This window comes from Hevea brasiliensis, chromosome 4 (genome assembly GCF_030052815.1).
Source record: "Hevea brasiliensis isolate MT/VB/25A 57/8 chromosome 4, ASM3005281v1, whole genome shotgun sequence".
NCBI lineage: Eukaryota > Viridiplantae > Streptophyta > Magnoliopsida > Malpighiales > Euphorbiaceae > Hevea > Hevea brasiliensis.
Window position 1 is genome coordinate 15,223,898 of NC_079496.1, and position 27,920 is coordinate 15,251,817.

The 27,920-nt window shown below is 35.4% G+C and overlaps 1 non-coding gene and 1 pseudogene across 1 annotated transcript; both read left to right on the plus strand.

Annotated features, from left to right (window-relative positions):
• Positions 1 to 27,920, plus strand: LOC110651029 (G-type lectin S-receptor-like serine/threonine-protein kinase At4g27290; annotated as a pseudogene).
• On the plus strand, positions 16,591 to 16,697 carry LOC131179658 (small nucleolar RNA R71). Its single transcript, XR_009148546.1, has one exon. It is a non-coding gene; the product is annotated as a small nucleolar RNA R71 (small nucleolar RNA).

Consider the following 27,920-nt stretch of genomic DNA (forward strand, 5'->3'; position numbering starts at 1 on the left):
ATGGAAGGCTCCCTCACACTTCTTATTCTTTGCTCCCTTTTATTGCTTATTATAACAGTATCCATTGCAGCTGACACCATTACTATAACTCAATGTATTAAAGATGGAGAGAGCATAGTCTCGACTGATGAAAGCTTTAGATTAGGATTTTTTTAACCCAGGCAACACCAAAAATCGATACTTGGGTATATGGTACAGCAAAGTATCTGTCCTGACCGTAGTTTGGGTTGCTAACAGACAAATCCCCCTCGCCTATTCATCAGGTGTTCTGAAGATTACTGAGCAAGGATTAGTACTTGTCAATCACAATGAAACCACAATTTGGTCTTCCAAATCCACGGGATCTGTGAGGAATGTTGCCCAGCTTTTGAATTCAGGAAACCTTGTAGTAAAAGATGAGGATAACCCTGAAGATTATTTGTGGCAGAATTTTGATTATCCATGTGATACATTCCTTCCAGGGATGAAGCTTGGATGGAATAGAGTAATAGGCCTGGATCGCTACATATCGTCATGGAAGACACCTGATGATCCTGCTCGAGGTAATTTTACGTGTGGATTTGATCCTGCTGGTTATCCTGAGATGATTGTGAAAGAGAACTCAGTTGAGCGTTTTCGAGTTGGACCATGGAACGGTCTTAGGTTTAGTGGATTTCCTGCGTTAAAGCCAAAACCCCTATACACATATGAGTTTGTTCTCAATGAAAAGGAAGTGCATTACCTTTTTCAGCTTGGTGACAACTCACTTCATTCAAGGTTGGTGATAAATCAGAATGGAATTCTCCAGCGCTTCACTTGGATCGAGCGAACACGGAACTGGGAGCTTTATCTTACTTTGCAAATTGATAATTGTGATCGTTATGCCTTGTGTGGTGCATATGGTAGCTGCAATATTAAGGACTCTCCAGTGTGTAGTTGCTTGAAAGGATTTGTTCCAAAAGTTCCAAAAAAGTGGGACATATTCGATTGGTCAAGTGGTTGTGTTAGAAAGACTCCACTGAATTGCTCTGGAGATGGATTTCGTAAGTACTCTGCCGTGAAGTTGCCACAGACGCGAAAATCCTGGTTTGACAGGAGTATCAATCTTGAGGAATGCAGAATCATGTGCATGAAGAATTGCTCCTGTACAGCCTATTCAAATTTGGACATTAGGAATGGAGGAAGTGGGTGCCTTCTGTGGTTTAATGACCTGATTGATATTAGAGAATATGATGAGAATGGCCAAGATATTTATACAAGGATGGCTGCGTCAGAACTAGGTATGAAGTTATCCTCATGCCTAAAACACTAATACCTGATTCTGAGATTCTAATAAGTTGTCAATGTGTCTATAATGGGTAATTTAACCACCTAAATGATCGTGTTGAATCCTAATAACCGAAGCCAAAAAGGCAGTGAGAAAAGCACAGTAAGAACACAAATTTTTATTTCTTAGTCAGCAAGCTGATTGTTTATGATATGCAGAGGAGCACCTCTATGACAATATAGTGTGTATTTGTTAAATTCTTGTGCATGACAGCATAACTTTGCACGCATAGCCTAGTACATCACTTAGCATGAATAATAATTCGGAATAGCTCAACCTTCACGCAGCAAATAATGAACTAATTTGGTTAGCATAAAGCACCATTAGTTACCTCCAAGGTCTAACACTAGCGGCTTCAAAGCTAGATTGGTCCTCTAATTAATCTGTATCTAAGGGTGATCCATCCTGGTAACAAAATGGACCAGATACATATGAAAATATGTTGTTTTTAAAATGAATTTGGTAGCTGTGGTATAGGGATCCAGCACTTTTTTCTAGACAATGAATCGGAAAACAAACCTGTTATTTATTTCTAACTCCCAGTTTTTTCCGCTTGTGACTGCCTCATGTGTAGACGATGACATGAGGATTAAGAGTAAATCCAATGTGAGGATCATTGTAAGCTCCGTGTTATCTACAGGGATTCTGTTCCTGGTGCTAGCTATATTCTTGTATATTTGGAAAAGAAGCAGGGCAAAGCTACTAAGGGCCTGTTTGGCATTGCTGTTAAAACTGCTGTTGAGAAAATCACTTTTTTAAATATACTAGTTAGAGAGTGTTAAAAAATAATTAAAAATTAAATTTGATCAGTTTTAGTCATAAAAATACTAAAATAACAAAATAATTTTTTTCAAACTGCTTTTCTCAACAGCATCTAAAATGGTACTTTTATTCAGAAAAGTAGTTTTAGGCTCTGAAACTCAATACAAAACAGGGCTTAAGTTATTCACTCATTGAAATTCTAACTCCCAAATTATGGAAGATGCGTGGGCTTAGCAATATAAATGAATCATGAATTAGTAAAGGTTAGATTATATTGGAAATCATAAGGAAAATAAGAGAAATGATGATAACTAGTTTTTCTCATATAAATTTTTATTCATTCTGGCTCCACTTTGCAGGAAAAAAAGCTGGCATTGTGGAAGGAAATGCAGATGACAAGGGACAAAAAGAAGATCTAGAATTACCGCTGTTTGATTTTGGCACCATTGCTTGTGCAACTAATAACTTCTCTGTCACCAAGAAGGAGGCTTTGGACCTGTTAGAATAATGCTTTTGGACTGCACGTAACCACGTTTTACTAATTCAAAATTTGAATATTTCCTTGTCAATAATTAGTTCCTACTCTTTAGGAAACTGTTAGTCTTACTTGAGATTTTGTGGATCACATAATTAGCAGCTAGGACTTAGAATTTTTATTGAATTTCTGTTATTCCAAGATCTACATATGTAAGCTTGATGAATCAAATAAAATATATCTTCTGCTGCTATATTTCTCTGCTGCTATATTCTATTATTCTCTTCCATATATACCAACAATTGGTATCAAAGCTTCATTCTTGAGGGACCTGTGAGAGAAAACTCTGTGAGTGTTTTTCAGGTGAGTTGAAAGCTACCAAACACCACACTTCAACACCAGAATGTCAAGCACTGAAGGAGAATCAAGTTTCTCGGCAATGGCACCACCAGTCTTCAATGGTGAAAATTATCAAATCTGGGCAGTACGAATGGAAGCCTACCTAGATGCTTTGGATCTATGGGAGGCAGTTGAAGAAGACTACGAATTTCCTACACTACCCGGCAATCCAATAGTGGCCCAAATCAAGACTCACAAGGAAAGAAAATCTAAGGCAAAGGCGTGCCTATTTGCAGCAGTTTCATCAACAATCTTCACTCGAATCATGTCTCTAAAGTCAGCCAAAGCCATATGGGATTATCTCAAAGCAGAATGTGAAGGAGATGATCGAATCAAAGGCATACAGGTGCTGAATCTCATTAGAGACTTTGAATTGCAGAAAATGAAGGACTCAGAAACCATCAAAGAGTACTCTGAAAGGCTTTTGAATGTAGCGAACAGAGTGAGATTGCTTGGTTCTGAGTTTAAAGACTCCTGTATTGTTGAAAAAATTCTGGTTGCAGTGCCTGAAAGATTTAAGGCTACCATAACCACTTTGGAAAACACCAAGGATCTATCTAACATCACCTTGGTAGAGTTGCTAAATTCCTTACAGGCACAAAAACAACGAAGGGTTATAAGAGAAGAAGGCTTTATTGAGGAAGCCTTACAAGCCAAACATGAAGATGGTGGGAAAAACAAAAAGAACAAGAACAAGAAGATTCAGAAAGCAAACAGAGAAGGTGCTATCAGTAATAATAGCAAGAGCAAAGCAGGAATTTCGAAGGGAAAGTATCCTCCTTGTAAGTATTGCAACAAGCTAGGTCATTCTCCTTTCAAATGCTGGAAAAGACCTGACGCTAAGTGCACCAAGTGCAACCAATTTGGGCACGAAGCTATTATTTGCAAGAACCAAAGCCAGCAGCAAGAAGCAGATGCTCAGATTGCTAATGAAGAGGAGGAAGATCAGCTCTTTGTTGCAAATTGTTTTTCCAGCAATATTTCAAGCGAGTCTTCACTGATCGATAGTGGATGCACCAATCACATGACTAATGACAAGAAGCTCTTTAAGGAACTGAAGCCCTCTAAAATTTCAAAGGTCAGGATAGGTCATGGTGGTTATATTCAAGCAAAAGGAATAGGAACCATTGCCATTGCAACACATTCAGGTACTAAAACTAATTTTGATGTGTTATATGTACCTGACCTAGACCAAAACCTGTTAAGTGTTTGTTAGTTGCTAGAAAAGGGTTTCAAGGTGTTTTTTGAAGATAATCATTGCTTGATCAAGGATGCTACAGGTCAAGATTTGTTTAAAATAAAAATGAGAGGCAAAAGTTTCTCATTAGATCCGGCTCAGAAGGAGCAGCCAGTTTTTTCAGCGAAAGAAAATGTTGCTGAGTTATGGCATAAAAGACTTGGACACTACCATTATCAAGGGCTTCTCAAAATGCAGAAATCTGAAATGGTAAGAGACTTACCCAATTTTAAAGTGATTTCTACAGATTGTCGTGCTTGTCAATATGGGAAGCAAAGCAAACTTCCGTTCCCAACATCCAATTAGAGAGCCACAAAAAAGTTCCAGCTGATTCACACTGATGTAGGAGGGCCTCAAAGAACTTCTTCACTTAAAGGTAGTCGTTATTACATTATTTTTGTAGACGATCTAACCCGAATGTGCTAGATTTATTTTCTAAAATTCAAATTAGAGGTTGGGAACACTTTCTGGAATTTCAAAGCAAAGGTGGAAAATGAAAGCGGTTGTAAAATTCAGACTTTAAGGTCTGATAATGGCAAGGAGTACACTTCACATCAGTTCAATTTATTTTGTGAGGAAGCAGGAATTGAACGTCAACTTACAGCTCCTTATACTCCAAAACAAAATGGAGTTAGTGAGAGAAAAAACAGATTTATTATGGAGATGGCTAGATGCATGTTGCATGAAAAGAATTTACCAAAGAAATTTTGGGCAGAGGCAGCAAACACAGCGGTGTTTCTACAAAATAGACTCCCCACAAAGGCAATGAAGAATAAAACTCCTTTTGAAGCATGGTATGGGTACAAACATCCAATGAATTTTTTAAAGTGTTTGGTTGTCTTTGTTTACCTATGTTCCACAGGTTAAACAAGATAAACTAGACAAAAAGGCTGCTACAGGAATTTTCATTGGATATAGTACAGTTTCTAAGGCGTATAAAGTCTTCCAACCTGAAACTGAAACTATAATTATCAGCAGAGATGTGCATTTCATTGAAAATAAAGAGTGGGATTAGGGAGACTCAAAGACTTCCATGCAAAAAACAAGGTCATGGCTAGATGAAAGGGACGATTATCCACCAATTAGAGGCACTCGATTGCTCTCTGACATATACCAGAGATCCAATGTTGCCATATGCAAGCCTGTTGACCATGAAGAAGCTCTCAGAGACCCTAAGTGGAAAAATGCAATGAAGGAGGAGCTGTTTATGATCGAAAAGAACAAAACTTGGGAGCTTGTTGACAAACCCCAAGGCAGAAAGGTAATTGGGGTGAAATGGGTGTTTAGAACTAAGCTAAATGCTGATGGTTCAATTAACAAGCATAAAGCAAGGCTTGTGGTTAAGGGGTACGCACAAATTTTTGGTGTTGATTATTCTAAAACATTTGCGCCAGTTGCTAGGCTTGACACAATCAGGCTACTTCTTGCTATTTCTGCACAACTTGGCTGGAAAGTGCATCAAATGGATGTTAAATCAACATTCCTTAATGGAATTCTGAAAGAAAAATTTTATGTCGAGCAACCTGAAGGTTTTATTGTGGAAGGCAAAGAAGACAAGGTCTATAGACTACACAAAGCCCTTTATGGCCTAAAATAGGTCCCAAGAGCCTGGTATAGTCAAATAGACGATTACTTGCTTGGTCTCAGCTTTGAAAAAAGTTTTTCAGAATCCACGCTTTATGTTAAACATAATAGCAATGGGATACTTGTTGTTTCTTGTAGGAGGGGGGTGTGAGGCGAAATATCATCCATTAGAATTATATAAAATGCACCAGGTAGAGTCACAATGGTCTCACTTAAGTACCACCTCCTTAGACAGTATTTCCTAGACATGCACTTCATACAATCCTAATAGAATCAAACCACTGGTAAGTACCGTCTTCCCATAACACTACCACGGTACTAAGGATTTATGCCACGAAGGCATAGAAAGACAGGAGTCGCCACCTGGGTAATAACCGGGACATATTTAGTGTTTCTTCCGAGGGTCATGGATGGCAACTTACTCCTTGCAGAGTTTCCACAACCATCATTACCATAACCCAATGTCTAGGTTCGGGATAGTGGGTACGTAAGGAGAAGGTGTTAGGCATCCCTTACACCTGGTCTAACCTCGTTGATTTGAGTGCCAACCCTCTATTAATGTTTTTAAAAGTCTTATTTATTATTCCTTTATTAAGCTTTATCCTAAAAAATGCAATTCTAATCCTACACACGCAAGTAATTTACAAAAGGATTATTGTTTACACACAATTTTCATGCACAAGTAATTCCTATCTATGGGGTTGCTAATTATTTAAATGATATTTATTAGATAACTAAAATTAATTTATTATTGAGAATTTAATTTATAAACAAATTCACTTTTAAATAACCCTACGTTTCTATTTAACCTAATTAATTAATTTTCAGCAAGTTACCCTAAGGATAATTGAACTAAGTTAATTATGTACATGTATAATTTATTCTAATATCACATAAGGCCCAAAAAATCACAACCTAATAAAGATTTCTATCATGCAAATTTATTTTACAATTACCAAATGTTAAATTAAATTTATTTTTCCTGAAATGCTATTTCGAGTTTTTATTTAGCGGGCTTGCTCTAACTTTTGCCTAAGCAGCCCTTTCGGGTTTTTTACTTAGCGAGCTCTCTTTTTTTTTTTTTTCTTTCCTTTTTCTTTTTCTTTTTCTCTCTTTTTTTTTTTTTTGAAATTAGACAATCACCAGGGCATTCATATCAAGCACCTATTCTGTCATGCTCATAAGACATAGATTAAATCATAACAATGCTGTTCAATTATCTAATCATTTGATGTATCTCTTAAAACACAAACATTCACAATCATAATTAAATAAAACCTATTCCTAGTTAATGCAATAAAAACTTCTTTATCTATTTAGGTATACCATTACTCCCTCTTACATTTAGTTTTACCGAATTTTCAACATTCCAAAGTTAGAAATAAGCTTTATAACCTGTTGAATGGCCTTTTCAGGTTTTCCCATCCAGATCTTCTCTCATCTCTCCTTTTGCCTAGACCACCTTTTGCAGATTTTCAATCTAGTATTTTTTTGCTTTTCTTTTTTTTTTTTTTCTTTAACCCTTACTTTTGCCTAGACCGCCTTTTGTAGGTTTTCAACCTAGTGGGCCTATCTCACACAAAGTACCATTTGAGCCTGTCTAAATTGACTGGTTCTTGAAATTCATTCCCATCCAGGTCTGATATTCTTACTGTGGTAAGATCTTGTTGACTACGTATGGACCATCCTAGCTTGGGTAAACTTTCCTCTTAAATCAAAAGGGATGGGCCGAGCTTGTTTCAAAATCATGTCTCCCTCTTTGATCTTTCTTGGCTTTACCTTCTTATTAAAGGCTCTAGCTATCTGATACGGTGTGTCCGCAAGTGCACGGGTCACAGTAGTATAGTTTTAAAAAATGATATCGATCCCACAGGGAATTGTGCTTAAATTGGAAATAAAAGTATAAGGTAATTAGAATGACAAAAATTAAAGATGTAAAATGAAATTTGGAATTAAAATTGGTATTTGAGGGATTAAAACTAAATCAAACAATTAACTAAAATTAATTAAACTAGATTACCAAAAATTAATTTGAAATTTCTATTTATGAAATTTGAGAGGAATTAAATCTAAATTCAATAAAAAATAAAGTGATTCTAGAGATTGGATTTTTCAATATTGTTTGCATGTGGTTTATCCCTAATTTAGCCAAACACATGAGAATTGCAATTTTGAGGGAAATCAATTCTTAAATTTTTGAAACCTTTTTCAAGCATTTCAAAGTTGGTTTTCATTAAATCAAACCCTGTTTTCACGGTATTTCAAACCTAACAAAAACCCATTTAAAGCTCTAATTGATTTTTGGAAAGTTCCCCTTAATCCTCTTAGCTTATCTCTAACCCCAAGAAAATAAAGTTTATTGCAAGATTATCTATCCCTAATATTCACTTTTCAGTCCATCTATTAAGGATTAAAGCTTAACTTAATGAGGGCCCATTTATCAAGCAAGGCAACAAGCTCACAAGCAATAAATCAAAATGTAACAAATCCCATTTAAATGGCTAAATCAGTTCAAAACCACAATACAAAACAATATTTACAAACCCATCTCTAGAATCTCAATCAACTACTCACAAATCATTGTTTAATGACAAACCCAAATGTATAAATGAAGAAATAATGAAAATCTAAGTTAAGGAATAGAAAAACCCAGAAATATGCAGCAGAATCTGCTGCAGAAAAGTGCAGAAAATGAGCTCCTGCTGCTGCTGCAGAAATGGAACCCGTGCTCCCTCTTTCTCTCTTTCTTTTCTTGCCAAAAATGCCTCCCTTGCTCTCTATGGAAAGAAAATGATAAATGAGACTTTATATAGGCTAAGGGTCTGCCCTAGAATGGGTAAAAGGGGGGAAGGTTCCAGAGAAAGTGAGGTAAAAAGCCAGAGTAACGGAAATGCCACGTCAACCATTTCCAGTAAAAATGACATAAGCCGAGTCAGTTGTGTCGTGGGTTGTGTCGCGGGTTGTGTAGCTCTCGGCCTGAATATCTGACGATCGACACAACCTGCGACATAAGCTAATTCGGTTGTGCTGCAGGTTGTGTCACTCTCGGCCATTTTTTTACTCAACTTCAAAATTTTTGCAATCCGACTTTAATCTCCTCCAAATGGCTACTCTGATCAAAATACATCAAATTTCTGCAAATTTAACCTACAAAACAAATAAATTCCAAAAATTAAACTAAGAAAAGTGAAAATTGCAAAATTGACTAAATATATACTAATATCTATAATAATGGCTATGAACAAGGGTAAATTATGTGCAAAAATTATATCTAAATGATGATATAAAATGCATGCATCAAATTCCCCCATACTCAGACTCTTACTTATCCTCAAGCAAAATTTCATTAAAACTCATTTGGAAGGGAATAGAATCAGTCTTTGAAAACACAAAAATCACTAATCCAAACCACCAACTTACCTCTAGCCACCAACATTCCAAATTCCCACCAGCAAAAGCACAAAGAATGAAGCAAGCACTCTCAACAATTACAGAATAGCTAAGAATTAACCAATCAACCCAAGCAACAAATACCAACCAGCTACAAGAGTCAATTGTGCCAAAACAAACCTAAATGAAATAGATAGCCAATGTGTCTCAAATAGATGGTGAGTAATGTATGGAAGATTATATTGCCAAACCCATATGCAAGCATAAAAGATCTAACTCTACTAATGTAACAAGCATTTTTCAAAGAATCATTAGGTCTTTTTAAGGGTTGTAATGGGGTCTAATAGGGTAAAATTGTGGTTAACAAAGAAAGGGAATAAGGTAAACAAAATATGAGAATAATATTAATCATGAAACTCAAAGTGCATCCATTTTTTTTTTTTTTTTATAAAGAGGAAAGAAATTGACAATGAATCTCAAGTGCTATCACAATAAAGGGACTACTTTTATAATATTTTTTTTTATTTTGTATGTGTCCCTATTTCACGTCACACCCAAAATTACCTTTGGGGTATTTTTGTGACTATTTATTTATTTATTTATATTTTTTTTATCAACTTTTCACAATTACTCTAGCACTTTTCAAGATGTTTCAATCCTCCAAGTTTTTTTTTTATATCATTATATATTTTTTATGCACTTGATTGCTAAAATATTATTCCCATAAATAGGTGGTAGTGTTTAGGTTTAATGGCTAGGTAAATGATTTGGGTTCCAAAGAAATTAGGGAATTAAGGTTCAAGGGGGGGTTTGCAAGGGTTGAAATGAAATTAAGGGAGGTTAAGGCTAAATGTGAGGTTTAAAATATGAAGGAATGCCTAAATCATATTCTTATCAAATGCAAGTTAAAAATTTCGCTTTGAAAGATCTAAGATGCTTGTTCTAGGAATGGTGAGACGACAAGGACCATTTTCTTCCTTAAAGGCTTATCCATACACTCAAAACTCAAAATAACTAATCAGAATCTGCATACCTAGATGAATGTATTAATTTTCAGCTATTAAGTAAGAGAAAGAATAATGCTCAAGACTTTGTACCCAGCTGGAACTTTCATTCCACTAACCATCTAAAGGCAAGTTGGATTGCTTGAATAAGTGGCTTATGGAATTCAAAGACTGGTTTAAAAATTCAAAAATTTTAAATGAATGAATAAAATGCATGAGTGTATAAATGTATAGTCAACCTATATGCAACTAAGTATGCATAACTAAGTATATGAAGCTATATGCAGTGTATATACGTGAATATGTACAAGTATGAAGTAATGAATGAGTATGTCACTATATGCAAATGAAAAAGGAAAAAATAATTTTTGCAAAAAATTTACCCTCTCCCCCATACTCAGAATGAACATTGTCCTCAATGTTAAAAGAGTGCAAGAAATGGGATAATTTGGCTATATGTGCATAAAGAATTATTACCCTGTTGCATAAGCGATAGCACAACTTGTGTTGAAAGTGACACAAGCTGAGATGAGAATTGTTACCTCATTGAAGTGCAGCCAATTTAATTAAGTAAAAGTTGGACAGCTGCTGCACTCATTGCAAAAGAAACAGTGCGATGGAATCCATTAAATCAATTAAACTCAAAAAGTTGAAATAGGAAGTTAAGCTAAAAAATGTAACCATCAAGTGTAAATCCGAAGTAGCACATAAAAGCAAGTGAGCAATGTACTAAAAACATAAAAGAAAAATGTATTTTATGAGGAACTAAAAAAAACTGAATAAGCAAATGTTTCAAGTGATAGAAAAGCACACAAGCAAAATATTAACTAAACAAGTTAAAAACACTAATTAATTAAGCAACTAAAAATAAAGACATGGAATGTTTTTTTTTTTTTTAAATGGGTTAGTGGGCTTTTGGGCTTGGGGTAGTTGCTGGCCCATTCTGGTGAAGGAAATTTTTATCCCGGTTATGTCGCAGGTTGTGCAACAATCTGCCCAAAAGTGTGCCCAGCAAACACAAGCGACGACACAAGCAAACCCGGTTATGTCGCAGGTTGTGTAATCTGCTGCCCAATTTGACCAAATTTCATAGCACCTAAAAAAATGGAAACAAATTAGATTTCAAATGATTAGCCCTTCATAACATGAATTCTAATTGTTCAACTTGTTATGTTCATCAAATACTCATTAAAAATAATTTTTCAAAGCACAAATTCACATCCATATTCAAATAATTTTCTTGTTAAACCAAGATGACAAGGTTTGGGAAAATTTTCTCTTAAAATAAACAAAAAGGGCAATGAATCCAGCAATATGCACCAGCAAATACTCAACAATAAAAAGATGAAAATGGTAAGTAAACAAATTTAAAAAAAAAAAATTTTAAAGCTAAAATTTAAAGCTAACACAAAAACAAAATTTTTTTATGCTCATTTGCCAGCAATGAATTGCATCCCATCTGCACAAGGAAATTAGAATAATGTTAAACTCTGAATAAGGAGTATAGAAAAACTTAAAACAAATATATGAAAGAAATAAAGAATCAATAAAAAAAAAATTATGAGTTATGCACAAAAATGCTAAGTTTAGGTCTTTAGCTTGACCATACTCACTCAAGATGTTATGGAGAATGAGAGAGATAGCAAGTTGCTATCTTCTCAATTGGCTCACCAACTGAATAGTGCCTCAATCTTTGTCCATTTACCTTGAAATTACCAGATTTTTCACCAAAAATTTCCACAGCACCATGAGGTAAAACTTTCACAATTTTGAATGGACCTGACCACCTTGATTTTAATTTTCCTGGAAAAAATTTTAACCTTGAATTGAATAAGAGAACCAAATCTCCTTCTTTAAAGTCCTTTTTCTTGATATGCTTATCATGCCATTTTTTAGTTCTCTCTTTATAGATCCTAGCATTTTCATAAGCATCAAGTCTCAATTCTTCTAATTCATCAAGTTGCAAAAGTCTTTTGTGTCCAGCAGCTTGTAAATCAAAATTGATTGCTCTAATGGCCCAATAAGCTTTGTGTTCTAACTCTACGGGCAAATGGCATGATTTCCCAAAAACTAACCTATAAGGTGTAGTTCCTATGGGGGTTTTAAATGCTGTTCTATATGCCCAAAGAGTGTCATCTAATTTAAGGGACCAATCTTTTCTGGACTTATTGACAGTTTTCTCCAAGATTTGCTTAAGCTCTCTATTTGTGATTTCTACTTGGCCATTGGTTTGAGGGTGATATGGTGTGGCAATCCTATGCTTTACCCCATATTTTCTCATCAATTTTTCAAATTGGTGGTTGCAAAAATGGCTACCACCATCACTAATTATGGCACGTGGGGCACCAAATCTAGTTAAAACAAATTTTTTCAGAAATTTCACCACAACTTTTGCATCATTGGTAGGTGTAGCAATAGCTTCTACCCATTTAGATATATAATCCACCCCTACCAAGATATATTTATTCCCATAAGAAGATGGAAATGGCCCCATGAAATCAATTCCCCATACATCAAACAATTCAACTTCTAATATGGACTGTTGGGGCATCTCATCTCTCTTGGAAATGTTGCCTACTCTTTGACACCTATCACACTTGCTTACAAAATTTCTCACATGTTTAAACATATTAGGCCAATAGAAACCTGATGTCAAGACTTTTTCAACAGTTTTTGAGACACTAAAATGACCACCATATTCAGAGGAATGACAATGGTAAATAACATCATTTATTTCTTCCTCTGGTATACATCTCCTAATTATTCCATCATTACATCTTCTAAACAAAAGAGGTTCTTCCCAAGAATAAAATTTAACATCATGCAAGAATCTTTTCTTTTGCTGCCAAGATAAATCAGGTGGCAAGACACCACAAGACAAGAAATTTACAATATCAGCAAACCATGGAAGTGCAGAATTCAACACATACAACTGCTCATTCATGAAAAATTCATCAATTGGCACAATTTCATCATCTTTATTTTCAGTTTTTATCCTAGAAAGGTGATCAGCCACCACATTCTCAACACCCTTTTTATCTCTTATTTCCAAATCAAATTCTTGAAGTAACAAAATCCATCTAATCAACCTAGATTTAGCTTCTTTCTTGCTCATTAAATACCTTATTGCTGCATGATCAGTGAAAACTATTACCTTTGAGTTGACCAAATAAGAATGAAACTTATTGAGTGCAAATACTACCGCAAGGAACTCCTTTTCAGTTGTAGCGTAATTGACTTGAGCTTCATCAAGGGTTCGGCTTGCATAGTAAATGGCATAAGGTTTTCTATCTTTTCGCTGGCCAAGGACAGCTCCAACAGAAAACTCGCTTGCATCATACATGATTTCGAATGGTAAAGTCCAATCCGGGGGTTGCATGATAGGAGCTATTGTTAATGCCCTCTTTAACCTGCAAAAAGCAACCATACAATCTTGATTAAAATCAAATTTAACATCATGATTCAAAAGATTTGTTAAGGGTTTAGCAAGTTTAGAAAAATCCTGAATAAATCGCCAGAAACCCAAGATGTCCAAGGAAACTCCGCACTCCTTTGACAGTGGTTGGAGGTGGCATTTTTTCAATAATTTCTATTTTAGCTCTATCCACTTCAATTCCCCTATTTGAGATCAAATGCCCTAAAACGATCCCCTCTTGGACCATAAAGTGGCATTTCTCCCAATTCAACACCAAATCATTATCAGCACACCTCTGCAAGATTTTAGACAAATTAGTCAAGCATGAATCAAAATTAGTGCCATATACTGAAAAGTCATCCATGAAGACCTCCATAATTTCTTCAATAAAATCAGAAAAAATGGCCATCATGCACCTTTGAAATGTGCCAGGCGCATTACACAATCCGAATGGCATCCTTCGATAGGCAAAGGTGCCATAGGGACAGGTAAAGGTAGTTTTTTCTTGGTCATCAGGATGGATTGGAATTTGAAAGAAACCAGAATATCCATCTAAGTAACAAAAGAATGAATGCTTGGCTAATCTCTCTAACATTTGATCCATAAAAGGAAGGGGAAAATGGTCTTTTCTTGTAGCATTGTTCAACTTCCTATAGTCTATGCACATTCTCCAACCTGTAACAGTTCTAGTGGGTATCAATTCATTATTCTCATTTTTAACAACTGTCACCCCACCTTTTTTTGGTACAACATGCACAGGACTAACCCACTCACTGTCAGAAATAGGGTAAATAATTCCAGCAGCTAGTAATTTTAGGATTTCCTTTTTCACAACATCCTTCATTGTAGGATTCAATCTTCTTTGATGTTCAATGGAAGGTTTACTATTTGGCTCTAGGAAAATCCTATGCATACAAACTGTTGGACTAATTCCCTTTATATCATCAATTGCATAACCCAAAACTCTCCTATATTCTCTCAAAACTCTCAACAATTTTTCATTCTCAATATCAGTCAAAGATGCATTAATTATAACAGGATATGTTCCATTGGATCCAAGAAAAGCATACCTGAGGTTGGAAGGAAGAGGTTTAAGATCTACCTTTGGGGCATCCTCTACCTCTAATGATGGTGGTTTGATCTCCAAAGTTTGCACTTCTTCAAGCTGAAAATTTATGGCTTCATGATGTGGTGGAGATCTCTCCAAGTGTTGTGCAAAAGCAGCTATGTTGTGATTATCATCATCAATGCTCCCACCATGGACTAAGCAATTTTCAAGAGGGTCTTGTGGATAGCTTTTTCTGAAATGCTCTTGAACAATCTCATCAATAATGTCTATCCGCAAACAAGACTCAACTTCTTCATGTTTCCTTTTCATGGCAGGATTGATGTTGAATATCATTTGATCATCTCCCACTCTAAGCGTTAATTTCTCACCCTTTACATCAATTAATGCACCAGCTGTTGCCAAAAAGGGTCTTCCCAATAAGATAGGAACTTTTGTGTCTTCTTCCATATCTAAAATGACAAAGTCCACCGGAATGTAGAATTTCCCAACCTTGATAGGCACATTTTCAAGAATGCCTTCTGGATACTTAATTGAACGGTCAGCCAATGAAAGATACATGTTTGTGGGCTTCAAATCTCCCATATTCAACTTCTCATAAATTGAAAGAGGCATTAGGCTGACACTAGCTCCAAGGTCACATAAGGCATTTGCCACACAATTATCACCAATATGACAAGGAATGGAAAACACACCCGGATCTTTGAGTTTGGGAGGTAACTTCTTCTGAATTATAGCATTGCATTGCTCTCCCAAGTTGATGGTGTCATAATCTTCTAGCCTTCTCTTGTTGGAAAGAATCTCCTTCAAAAACTTGGCATAACTTGGCATTTGGGATAGTGCCTCAGTGAATGGCACATTGATATACAACTTCTTTAGCACTTCAAGGAATTTGCCAAATTGTTTGTCTAGCTTGTGCTTGATGAATCTTTGAGGGTAGGGAAGGGTGGGCTTGTAAGGTTCAGGTGGGATGTATGGTTTCTCTCCTTCATCTTGCTCACTTTTGCTTTCTTCTTCTTTTTCATTTTTCTTGCTCTCAACTGAATTTTCTTCTTTTGTGCTCTCTTTTTCTTCTCTCTTGTTTTCACTCTCTTGACCAACTTTTTTACCACTTCTCAAGGTTACAACCTTACATTGTTCATGAGGGTTTTGTGGTTGGCTAGGTAGTTTCCCATAGGAATTGCTTCCCGATGAGCTTGCTTGTTGAGCCAATTGAGTCTCTAACATGCGGTTGTGGACTTGTAATTGATCCATGGTTTGTCTCATGTGTTGCATTTCTTCCTCCAATTTGCTATTCATCTTACTTTGTTCAGCAAAAAATTTCTCCATCATGCTTTCCAAGGTTGGCTTCGGTTCATGAGGTGGAAGGGATTGTTGTGCTCTTACTTGATATCCAGGTTGTGGCTGCCTTGTGGGCTGAAATTGAGGCCTATTTTGCTGCATAAACTGCTGGTTATGAGGATAATTTGAGCTTTGACTTTGTTAAACAAAAGTTGCTTGTGGTCTCCATGTTGAGTTGTTCACATTAGAGTAAGAATTTCCCATAGGTTTCTGTTGCTAACCTCCTGCATAAGCAGCTTGTTCTTGCAAATAATCATCACCATAAGAAGAGTAATCAACTCCACAACTTTGGGTTCCATCTGTGTAGGCAACTTGTTGCACAGTTGTAGGAGTTGAGGTTGTTGCCTTTGTGCAAAAATCACTAAGAAGCTGAGTCAACTGATCAAATCTTGCATTCATGTGGCTAACTGAGTCAAGTTCATAAATCCCAGCCTTCTTTGGCTCAAGTGCTCTAGGATTTCCCCACAAATGGGTATTATGAGCAATCTTCTCTAATAAATCATAGCATTCTTCACTTGTCATTCTCATGAAATCTCCTCCTGCTTGTGAATCAATTGTGTTTCTTATGGTCGAGTAACTCGTGTAGAAATTCAACAATCATCCATTTGGGTATTTCATGATGAGGACATTGCCTTTCAAGCTCCTTAAATCTCATCCAAGATTCATACAAAGTTTCATCATCTCTTGGTTTAAAAGCTACCATCAAATTCCTCAAATGAGTGGTTTTCCCAGGTGGGAAAAATTGAGATAGAAAAGCTTGAGATAGCTGCTCCCAAGTAGCTATAATAGCTTGTGGAAGTGAGTCATACCACTCTAATGCTGAATCCCGAAGAGAGAATGGAAATAAGGTGAGCCGAATAACTTCATCTGAAACTCCAGGCTGCCTTTGTGTACCACATATCATCAAAAATTTCTTCAAATGAGAATGAGGATTTTCAAGTGGACTACCTCCAAATTGTGAATTCTGAACCATTTGAATGAGACCAGTCTTTAACTCAAATTGATTAGCTCCAATAATAGGTCTGTTATCTCTCACATCTGCACATCTAGGAAAAGCATAATCTAACATGGATCTTCTCTGAGGATCATTTTGATTAACCACTTCATTTTGCCTATTTTGCTCATTTCCTCCATTGTTTCCACCAATAGCTCTATTTTGATTCTCCATATTTTCAATTGTCTCCTCTTGCTCAAATCTTTGTTGTTCTTCTTTTTCTGCTTCCTTTCTTCTCTTATATTCCTTTTTGTTGGCTCGACAGAATTTTTCAATTTCAGGATTGAACAACAATTCAGTGTCGCTTGTGCTTTTCGATCGTCTCATAAACAAGAAAAGTACCTGAAAAACACAAGGAACAGTAGTGAAAATAAAAGAAAATAAAAATTCTAATTAGCTTAAAACAATTAAAATCCAACTTAAAAACAAACAATTCCCCGGCAACGGCGCCAAAAACTTGATACGGTGTGTCCGCAAGTGCACGGGTCACAATAGTATAGTTTTAAAAAATGATATCGATCCCACAGGGAATTGTGCTTAAATTGGAAATAAAAGTATAAGGTAATTAGAATGACAAAAATTAAAGATGTAAAATGAAATTTGGAATTAAAATTGGTATTTGAGGAATTAAAACTAAATCAAACAATTAACTAAAATTAATTAAACTTGATTACCAAAAATTAATTTGAAATTTCTATTTATGAAATTTGAGAGGAATTAAATCTAAATTCAATAAAAAATAAAGTGATTCTAGAGATTGGATTTTTCAATATTGTTTGCATGTGGTTTATCCCTAATTTAGCCAAACACATGAGAATTGCAATTTTGAGGGAAATCAATTCTTAAATTTTTGAAACCTTTTTCAAGCATTTCAAAGTTGGTTTTCATTAAATCAAACCGTGTTTTCACAGTATTTCAAACCTAACAAAAACCCATTTAAAGCTCTAATTGATTTTTGGAAAGTTCCCCTTAATCCTCTTAGCTTATCTCTAACACCAAGAAAATAAAGTTTATTGCAAGATTATCTATCCCTAATATTCACTTTTCAGTCCATCTATTAAGGATTAAAGCTTAACTTAATGAGGGCCCATTCATCAAGCAAGGCAACAAGCTCACAAGCAATAAATCAAAATGTAACAAATCCCATTTAAATGGCTAAATCAGTTCAAAACCACAATACAAAACAATATTTACAAACCCATCTCTAGAATCTCAATCAGCTACTCACAAATCATTGTTTAAAGACAAACCCAAATGTATAAATGAAGAAATAATGAAAATCTAAGTTAAGGAATAGAAAAACCCAGAAATATGCAGCAGAATCTGCTGCAGAAAAGTGCAGAAAACGAGCTCCTGCTGCTGCTGCAGAAATGGAACCCGTGCTCCCTCTTTCTCTCTTTCTTTTCTTGCCAAAAATGCCTCCCTTGCTCTCTATGGAAAGAAAATGATAAATGAGACTTTATATAGGCTAAGGGTCTGCCCTAGAATGGGTAAAAAGGGGGAAGGTTCCAGAGAAAGTGAGGTAAAAAGCCAGAGTAACAGAAATGCCACGTCAACCATTTCCAGTAAAAATGACATAAGCCGAGTCAGTTGTGTCGTGGGTTGTGTCGCGGGTTGTGTAGCTCTCGGTCTGAATATCTGATGATCGACACAACCTGAGACATAAGCTAATTCGGTTGTGCTGCAGGTTGTGTCGCTCTCGGCCATTTTTTTACTCAACTTTAAAATTTTTGCAATCCGACTTTAATCTCCTCCAAATGGCTACTCTGATCAAAATACATCAAATTTCTCCAAATTTAACCTACAAAACAAATAAATTCCAAAAATTAAACTAAGAAAAGTGAAAATTGCAAAATTGACTAAATATATACTAATATCTATAATAATGGCTATGAACAAGGGTAAATTATGTGCAAAAATTATATCTAAATGATGATATAAAATGCATGCATCACTATCTTTCTCTAATAAGCCTGCATATGATACAAGGCTCAGATCCTCTTTTCATCAGTCAAAGCTAGTTCCTCATATCTCTTCTAGGCCCACTCATTTTCTAAGATCTTAGCTTCTAACATCACTCTTAAGGATCTGACCTCTTGCTTAATGGATAGCATTGTTTTAGTCCCATACACTAAAGAGAATGGGGTTGCCCTTGTGGATGTCCTTATAGTACTACGATAACCTTAAAGAACATAAGGGAGTTTTTCAAGCCAATCCTTATATGTTTTGAATATTTTTTTTTTCAACTAGAACCTTTCCATTCATATGGGGACCACACATTCCTGCATGTATTTCTTTTATTATTTGCTAAGCCTATTTTTCTATCACACATAAGAGTTTGTAGAATTGCCCCCCAGCTAAAGTAAGTTGAGAGGTTAATTTATGAATTGTTGCTCTATCTCTTTTATTGGCTGATTGCGAGTACTTCCAGAGACCCTCTTATGTCTTCATACCATTTTCCTTCTCCCTCTAGGTCCACATGTGCTACTACTAATCCTTTCTAGCATGAAATTTTACTCCTCATTAGGATAACTAGCTAAGTCAACTTTTGATCACTCTTTTCCTATGGGGACACCAGCGTGGCTTGGGAATCGGCCATCTGATTTTAAGCTCGAGGCATGTGCTTCTTGGTAATTTGTTAACAAGTCTATAACATTATCTCTTTCTTCTTGGGTTAAATCTTCAGCTAACTTAATGTCTTTAGGATTATTTGGTGTACCCAAATTAATAGAGATCGATTTTGATGCATTAATAAAAATAGATTCTGAATGATTATGAATGCCATGCATATGCCCATTAGAATAAATATCAAACAAGTAAGCAGAAGGACTAGTCATGTTATTGATCTTCACCTTAAAATCAGTATCAAGTACATTAGAAATGGAAACATCAGTATCACTATTGTGAGCATTACAAAAGACAAACTTAGGAGTGTAACTTTAGGTTCTTGGCTTCCATGCAGTCTTTAGATCAATGGTGCTGATTTTTTGCTCGAATTCTTTCACATGTGGTAACCCCTAATCATATATCAAGGTAATTGCCCCCTCTTTCACGAACTTAGGAGGCTTTGGCTCTTTTTCTTTTTCTGTTGGCTCATAGCCCAAACTATGACGTATGATCTGCCCCTTCATCTCAAGAAAAGTCACCAGACCATCTATACTTTCTCCTAGGCCTATGCTAAGAAAAAACTTTATCCCTTTCTTCATAGTAGCCACTTTTAGTTCCATTTAGTTTTTATAGATCCCAACAACTTAAAAATCAGACATTAGTGGAACTGAACCATCTAGTTATAATGCAACTATCTCCTCATCAGAATCAGTCCAGACATCCAAAGGACCCTCATCATAGCTAGAATTATCACAAATATCAACAACCATTATGGACTGAGGTTCAATGGGCTTTTGGATGGGTTGGATAAAGTCAATAATTTTGTTAGGGTTATTTGAGGTGATGGAGATCATATAGAGACCTGGTGTAGGTGAAAATTTTAGTTAGGCATGGGGCTTTTTGGCTGATTTTCTGGGTCAATTGTCCTTTTGGCATCCATTAGGTCTTAGATATCATGCTTAAGTTGAAAGCATCAGTCGGTGTCATGACTGTGGGCTTGGTAGAACTGACAACATTGGTTGATATCATAGCTAGGTGGGAGTGAATTTGGTAGTGGTCTAGGTGCTAAGAGTTGTAGGAAGTCTTGAGCTTTGAAACGCTCCAAAACTTAGGATAAAGGTTGGCTGAATTGGAAAAATCTCATTAGAGAGTGAGACACAATTTGAACCTCAATAAATTTAATGCCACTTAATTGGCCTACCTCGGGGCCTCTTTCTAAAGTTGACCACAATTTTCTCTTCTAGCTCAAACATCTTGGCATTCAATATTTCATCAAGCATGGCAATAGTTTCTTCCATCTTAAGTAGTGCAAATGAAATTCTTACTAGTCTCTTCCCTTCCCTAACCCAAGTGATCTGATTGGAAGTCTCTTTGGTGTGTTTTGAGGCTATGTTTGCTCAACAAAATAGGATTTAAAGGTTAACCTAAGTATGCTATGTAAATGAATGCAATGCATGAATGGACCATTTTTTTTCTTTTATTTCTTTTTTTTTGCCTTTACTTTTAAAAAACCAAAACTGAACCATATCAATATAACCAAAACTGAACCAAAACCAGACCATATAAACTGAACTAAAATCGGGCCAAAGACTGAATTAAAAAAAAAATCTCAAGAACTAAATCTTCACCCCCTTATACCTTCAACTCTCACGTGCAGGGTAAGAAAAAAATTGTATCCTAGGCTATGGTACATTGGACACACCAACAGAGGGTGGTCCAGGACAATCTTCCCCTCACAAACAAATCATTTATATCCTTAAAGTTTAACCATAAGTAAGCATCCTCTTGCTTAACATGGGTTTTGAAATGGACTTGGGCCTATACACACATTGGGCTTATGCATAGGCCTAGGTTTATCTCAACTACCACTAGTACTTATGGTTTGAACAGTAAGATTATAAATCTAGTACAACAAAAATCTATGGGGTACCTATGATTGAAATTTGTGGCTCATGGGCTTTATTGGGTAGGAAAAGTGTCACCCATGCAAGAGCTTGTCCATTAAGCACAACGGCCGGAGCTGTGGCTCTTTTATATACTCGAAGGTACAAGCATGGGGTGCTAGCATTCACCAATTCATCATAGTTCGAGTGAAACTATGGTCTCCTTGGCTAGTACTAATGGGGTTAAAAAGGGTGAGGGTGATCCGTGTGATAGTGTAGTGCAATGCAAAAAGTTTAATAGAGAAATAATATTAGACTAATAGAAACATGTTGGAGTAACTATCCATTTAGTCCTCAGTGGAGTCGCTAAACTGTAGGAGGGGGGCGTGAGACGAAATATCATCCATTAGAATTATATAAAATGCATCAAGTAATACCCAGGAAAGATGGTGGAGTCACAATGGTCTCACTTAAGTACCACCTCCTTAAACAGTATTTCCTAGACATGCACTTCATACAATCCTAATAGAATCAAACCACTGGCAAGTACCGTCTTCCCATAACACTACCACGGTACTAAGGATTTATACCACGAAGGCATAGATAGACAGGAGTCGCCGCCCGGGTAATAACCGGGACATATTTAGTGTTTCTTCCGAGGGTCATGGATGGCAACTTACTCCTTGCAGAGTTTCCACAACCGTCATTACCATAGCCCAATGTCTAGGTTCGGGATAGTGGGCACATAAGAGGAAAGTGTTATGCACCCTTTACGCCTAGTCTAACCTCGTTGATTCGAGTGACAGTCCTCTACTAATATTTCTAGAAGTCATGTTTATTATTCCTTTATTAAACTTTATCCTAAAAAATGCAATTCTAATCTTACACATGTAAGTAATTCACAAAAGGATTATTGTTTACACAAAATTTTCATGTATAAGTAATTCCTATCTATGGGGTTGCTAATTATTTAAATGATATTTACCAGATGACTAAAATTAATTTATTATTGAGAATTTAATTTACAAACAAATTCAATTTCAAATAACCCTACGTTTCTATTTAACCTAATTAATTAATTTTCACCAAGTTACCTAAGGATAATTGAACTAAGTTAATTATGTATATGTGTAATTTATTTTATCACATAAGGCCCAAACAATCACAACCTAATAAAGATTTCCATCATGCAAATTTATTTTACAATTACCAAATGTTAAATTAAAAGCCAATGTTAGTTTAATTTACAAATAAAATTAATTTTAATTTACAAAGTATTTATTTAAATTAATTACATGCAAAATTCAGTTAAATTAAAAACAAAGTTAATTTTAATTTACCAAATAAAAATTCTATTATTACTACAATATCATGCCAATGGTTATTCGAGGAGTTTAGAGCTACTTACCTATTGGTAAATGCAGTTGCCATTAGGGCAAGCTACCCTTAAAAAGGGTCTTCTCTTCTAGTATGACAATGATATCCCTGGCTTACTCCCATTTAGCTCCACATAAGCTCCACTCAAATGCCTTCTTTGGTACTTACCTTAGGGCTACTTACCAATTTTGTTTGTAATAAAAAATAAAGAAACTAAAAAAAATAAAAGAAATAAAGAAAATATTAATAACAATTTACATTGGATTCTAACTCTAGTCTCCTAAAGGATTAAAATTTCTAATTAGTTATAACTACCTAATAGTCTAAGTCTTCTAACATGATCCAAACACTTCATAACACTTCTTAAATTAAAAGAATACAGAAAAATAGATCAAATATCAATTAAAACCCAAGAAAATACAAGAACATGCATAAATATATAATTTTCAAATTCTGGCAGATTAACGGTAGCAAGAAATCCGATTTTTTAAAATAGTTAGACATGCCTAAAAATCATAAAAAAATTTATAGAAGATAGCTTACATATCATACAAGATCATAAAATTTATAAATCAAACAAAACCCTAGTTGAATGGTCTACATAAATCGTAACTTTTCTAAGTGACAAAATCATACTTTTTTTTGTAAAATTCATAACTCATTAACCACAATAGATATGAATGCAAAACCAATTGGAAAAGATTCATAAGATTCTGAAATTAATTTTAGACACTAGATTTATACAAAAATATTAAGAAACAGGAGAGATATGGGCTCCAAAAGTCGGGTATCCTGAAAATCAGATTTTACAGGAACCCTAAATTCAAACATCCATAACTTACAAAATATTAAAGCTTTTTTAGTGATTCTTAAGCCTAAAATTAATAGAATTTCGTGTAAAATATGAATATAATTTTTACAAAGTTTTTACAGATTCAAAAAATAACAAAAAATAATAAAATACAAGAGACAGAAACTACATATGTGCAGAGTTGTGTATTTCCTCAAATTAAACATTATTACATGATCTATATGAACATATAAAATAAATTAAAAACAAGGAACATAGAATTAAACATTAAATGGCATAGATCTTGAAAAGAAAATAAAAGAACTAACCTTTAAGAAATATCATTAGAAAGAAAGAAGAACTAAAAGAATTTTGGCTATTTCTTTCTTTAATTTTTTTCCTTTTTTTTTTTTTGTCTTCTCCTCCCCCACCTCTTATTTTTATTTTTTATCAGTGGGGTATTTATAGGGTTTTGGGAGAGAGGTGTGATAGGGTTTGGAGTCCTAGGGTGATAAAGTTCAGATAACTTAAACAATTAGGATTGTAGAATTTGGGTGAGACTGAGATATGGATGAGGTGTTTCAACCAATAGGAAGAGAGGGGAAGGGGAAGGCACCAATAGAAAGTGAGGAAGAGGTGTGGTAGGGTTTGGAGTCCTAGGGTGATAAGGTTTAGATAACTTAAACAATTAGGATTGAGGAAATTAGGTGAGACTGGGATATGAGTGAGGTATTCCAACCAATAGAAAGAGAGGGAAAGGGAGTGGCACCAATAGAGAGTGAGGAAGAGAGTGGGGCTAATGGGGGAGAGAGAGTTTGTATAGGAGAGGGATAGAGAAAAAGATATTTTTTTATTTTAATTTTTTAAAAAATAAATTAAATGAGTCATATTTAAAATTTCTAACTAGGCTTTCTTAGGCCGATGGGGCTCAATTAAACTTAATTAGGTCTATTTAAGAATTACCCATATTAAATTTAAACAAAACAAGATTTTATTTAATTTAAATTAATTTCCCAAAAAAACATATATATTTTTTTAAGATCATGCTACGGAATTAATAATTCAGTTCAATGCCTCTAATTACATCTTACAGTCATATAATTTTTCATCATCGGGTTTCCCACAGCCTCAATGCACATACTCATCACAAAATAAGGGTCTACATTTCCCTTTATGTGGATGACCTTTAGATTACAGGGAGCAGTTCAAAGCTTATTAATGAGTTCAAGCTAGATATGAAGCAGGCTTTTGAAAAGACTGATCTTGGTCTAATGACGTATTTCCTTGGAATGCAGATTAAACAAGAAAAAGAACAAGTTTTCATTTGCCAGAAGAAATACGCAAAGGAGATTCTCAATAAATTCCGAAGGGAAGAGTGCAAAGAGACGAATACTCCTATGAACCAAAAGGAGAAACTAAGCAAAGATGATGGAGCTGAAAAAGTAGAGGAAACGTATTTCAGAAGTCTCATTGGGTGCTTGATGTATCTTACAACAATAAGGCCTGATATATGGTATGCTGTCAGTGTTTTGTCAAGGTTCATGTATTGTCCCAATGAAGTGCATTTAAAGGCAGCAAAAGAGTTCTCAGGTACATCAAAGGAACCACTAACTATGGAGTCAAGTTTAAGAAGAGTCAAAACATAAAGTTGTTTGGATATTCTGATAGCGATTGGGGCGGTTCCTTGGATGACATGAAGAGTACTTCAGGGTACTGTTCTAGTCTTGGCTCAGGAATTTTCTCATGGTGTTCAAAAAAATAGGATATTGTCACTCAATCTACTGCAGAAGCAGAGTTTGTGGCACCTACAGCAGCAGTAAATCAAGCATTGTGGCTGAGGAAAATCTTGGTTGATTTGTATATGGAACAGACTAAAGGTACTGAAGTATTTGTGGATAACCAAGCTGCAATAGCTATTTCTCACAATCCTGTGTTTCATGGGAAAACAAAGCACTTTAATATCAAGTTTTTCTTCTCGAGAGAGGTGCAAAAAGATGGAGATATAACTCTCGTCTACTACAAGACGGAAGAGCAGCTGGCTGATATATTTACAAAGCCTTTACCAGTCAGCAAATTTGAGCTTCTCAGGCAAAAATTTGGAGTTTGCAGTCCCTAAAGTAAGGAGGAGTGTTAGAATAATGCTTTTGGACTGCACGTAACCTTGTTTTACTAATTCAAAATTTGAATATTTCCTTGTCAATAATTAGTTCATATTATTTAGGAAACTGTTAGTCTTACTTGAGATTTTGTGGAACACGTAATCAGCTGCTACGACTTAGAATTTTTATTGAATTTCTGTTATTCCAAGTTCTATATATGTAAGCTTGATGAATCAAATAAAATATATCTTCTGCTGCTATGTTTCTTTGCTGCTATATTCTATTATTTTCTTCCATATATACCAACAGGACCTGTTTTTAAGGTAACAGTCTGAAGTAGCAAAAGTTTTTTTATGGCTTCACCGATTGATTGTGCAACTCTTTTCCATTATTGTATTTCTCCAGTATGGTTTTGTCACAAATTATTCAGCCAACAGTACTTAGCCTTAATGTGGATAAAATGCGATAGTTTAGCGATTGTTCCAATTTTAGAGACTATAAACTGGTAAGCAGATAAGACTTATTAAATTGTTCTAAACTTTCATAATCAAAATTAGACTTATTAAAAGATGTGATTACTTACAGGGAACGTTGAAAGATGGACAAGAAATAACTGTGAAGAGGCTCTTAAAGAATTCAACCCAAGGACACAATGAGTTCAAGAATGAAGTAATGCACATTGCCAAACTTCAGCAGTCAGCACCGGAATCTGGTGAAGCTTCTAGGATGCTGCATTGAATCAGAAGAGAAGATATTAATCTATGAGTTCATACCCAACAAAAGCTTGGATTTCTTTATTTTTGGTTTGAATCTTCCCAAGACCCTACATATTCAATTATTTTATTATTGTCCCAAACATGGATAGAGCATTTCTTTTCACTATTGTTTTGCCTCCTTTGAGGGACCAATGTTTGAATAAAGGCCTGAGGCAAGTTTTAGAGGCAAGATCAGTTGGCAATACATGCATCAAGAGAAGGGAAAAGTTATTGTACCTAATTTGTCTTGGTTTATAGTTTCCTTTGAAGCCAATTTGAAAATGTCTTGAAGAGCTTCAGGGTTTCTCTACTTTAGTGGAATAACAAAGCATACCTATCTGTTTTCACTGGAAATTCATCGAATTGTTAATCATGCGTAGCATTTTCTTTTCTCCTTTTCTTATCTTATGCACTTACAAATATAATAAGAAGGGTTAAAATATTGGACAGATAAAAGGCGGAGCATACTACTAGATTGGCCTAAGCGGCACCACATTATCAATGGGATTGCTAGTGGACTCCTTTATCTTCACCAAGATTCAAGGCTAAGAATAATTCATAGAGACCTAAAAGCTGGGAACATTTTATTGGATCTGGAAATGAGTCCAAAAATTTCAGACTTTGGCCTGGCTAGAAGTTGTGGAGGAAATGAAACCGAAGCCAATACAAATAAGGTGGTGGGAACATAGTGAGTGCCTTCTAAAATTGTATCCCATGTACGTGTATTTGTATTGTGTCTTAATTCCTATACCTCTATTTAATGTTTAGGAATTTTTTGCTGTGGTTACATGTCGCCGGAGTATGCAATCGATGGCCTTTACTCTGTAAAGTCCGATGATTTTAGCTTTGGTATTCTAGTGCTAGAGATAGTGAGCGGGAAAAGGAATAGACGATTTAGTCATACAGATCATTGTCTTAACCTTCTTGGACATGTAAGCATCACATCAATAATTTCTTATCTCCACATGGTGAATCTGCTATGACAACTATGTCAATTTTTTAGGCTTGGACACTGCAAAATGAAGGGAGGTCTATAGAAATGATCGATGCTTCGGTGAGAAATTCGTGTAATCTATCTGAAGTTGTACGGTCAGTGCATGTGGGTCTACTTTGTGTGCAACAAAATCTAGCAGAAAGGCCTAGCATGTCAACAGTTGTTTTTATGTTGGGCAGTGAAGGCGCATTACCTAAGCCTAAGGAACTAGGATTCTTCACAGAAAGGGATCTCGTAGAACTGAATTCCTCTTCAAGCTATTACAACTCCAGTTCAGCTAATGATCTCACTATTACACAACTAAGGGCACGATAAATAATGCATCACTAGAATTGAGCCTGCGTGTTTTGTGGAAGATGGGCAATCATTTAAAGGAAGGTGATGTTGTGGGACTTTTTACTTTCATTCTCTCAACAAAATTCAAAGCAGGCTCATCCAAATA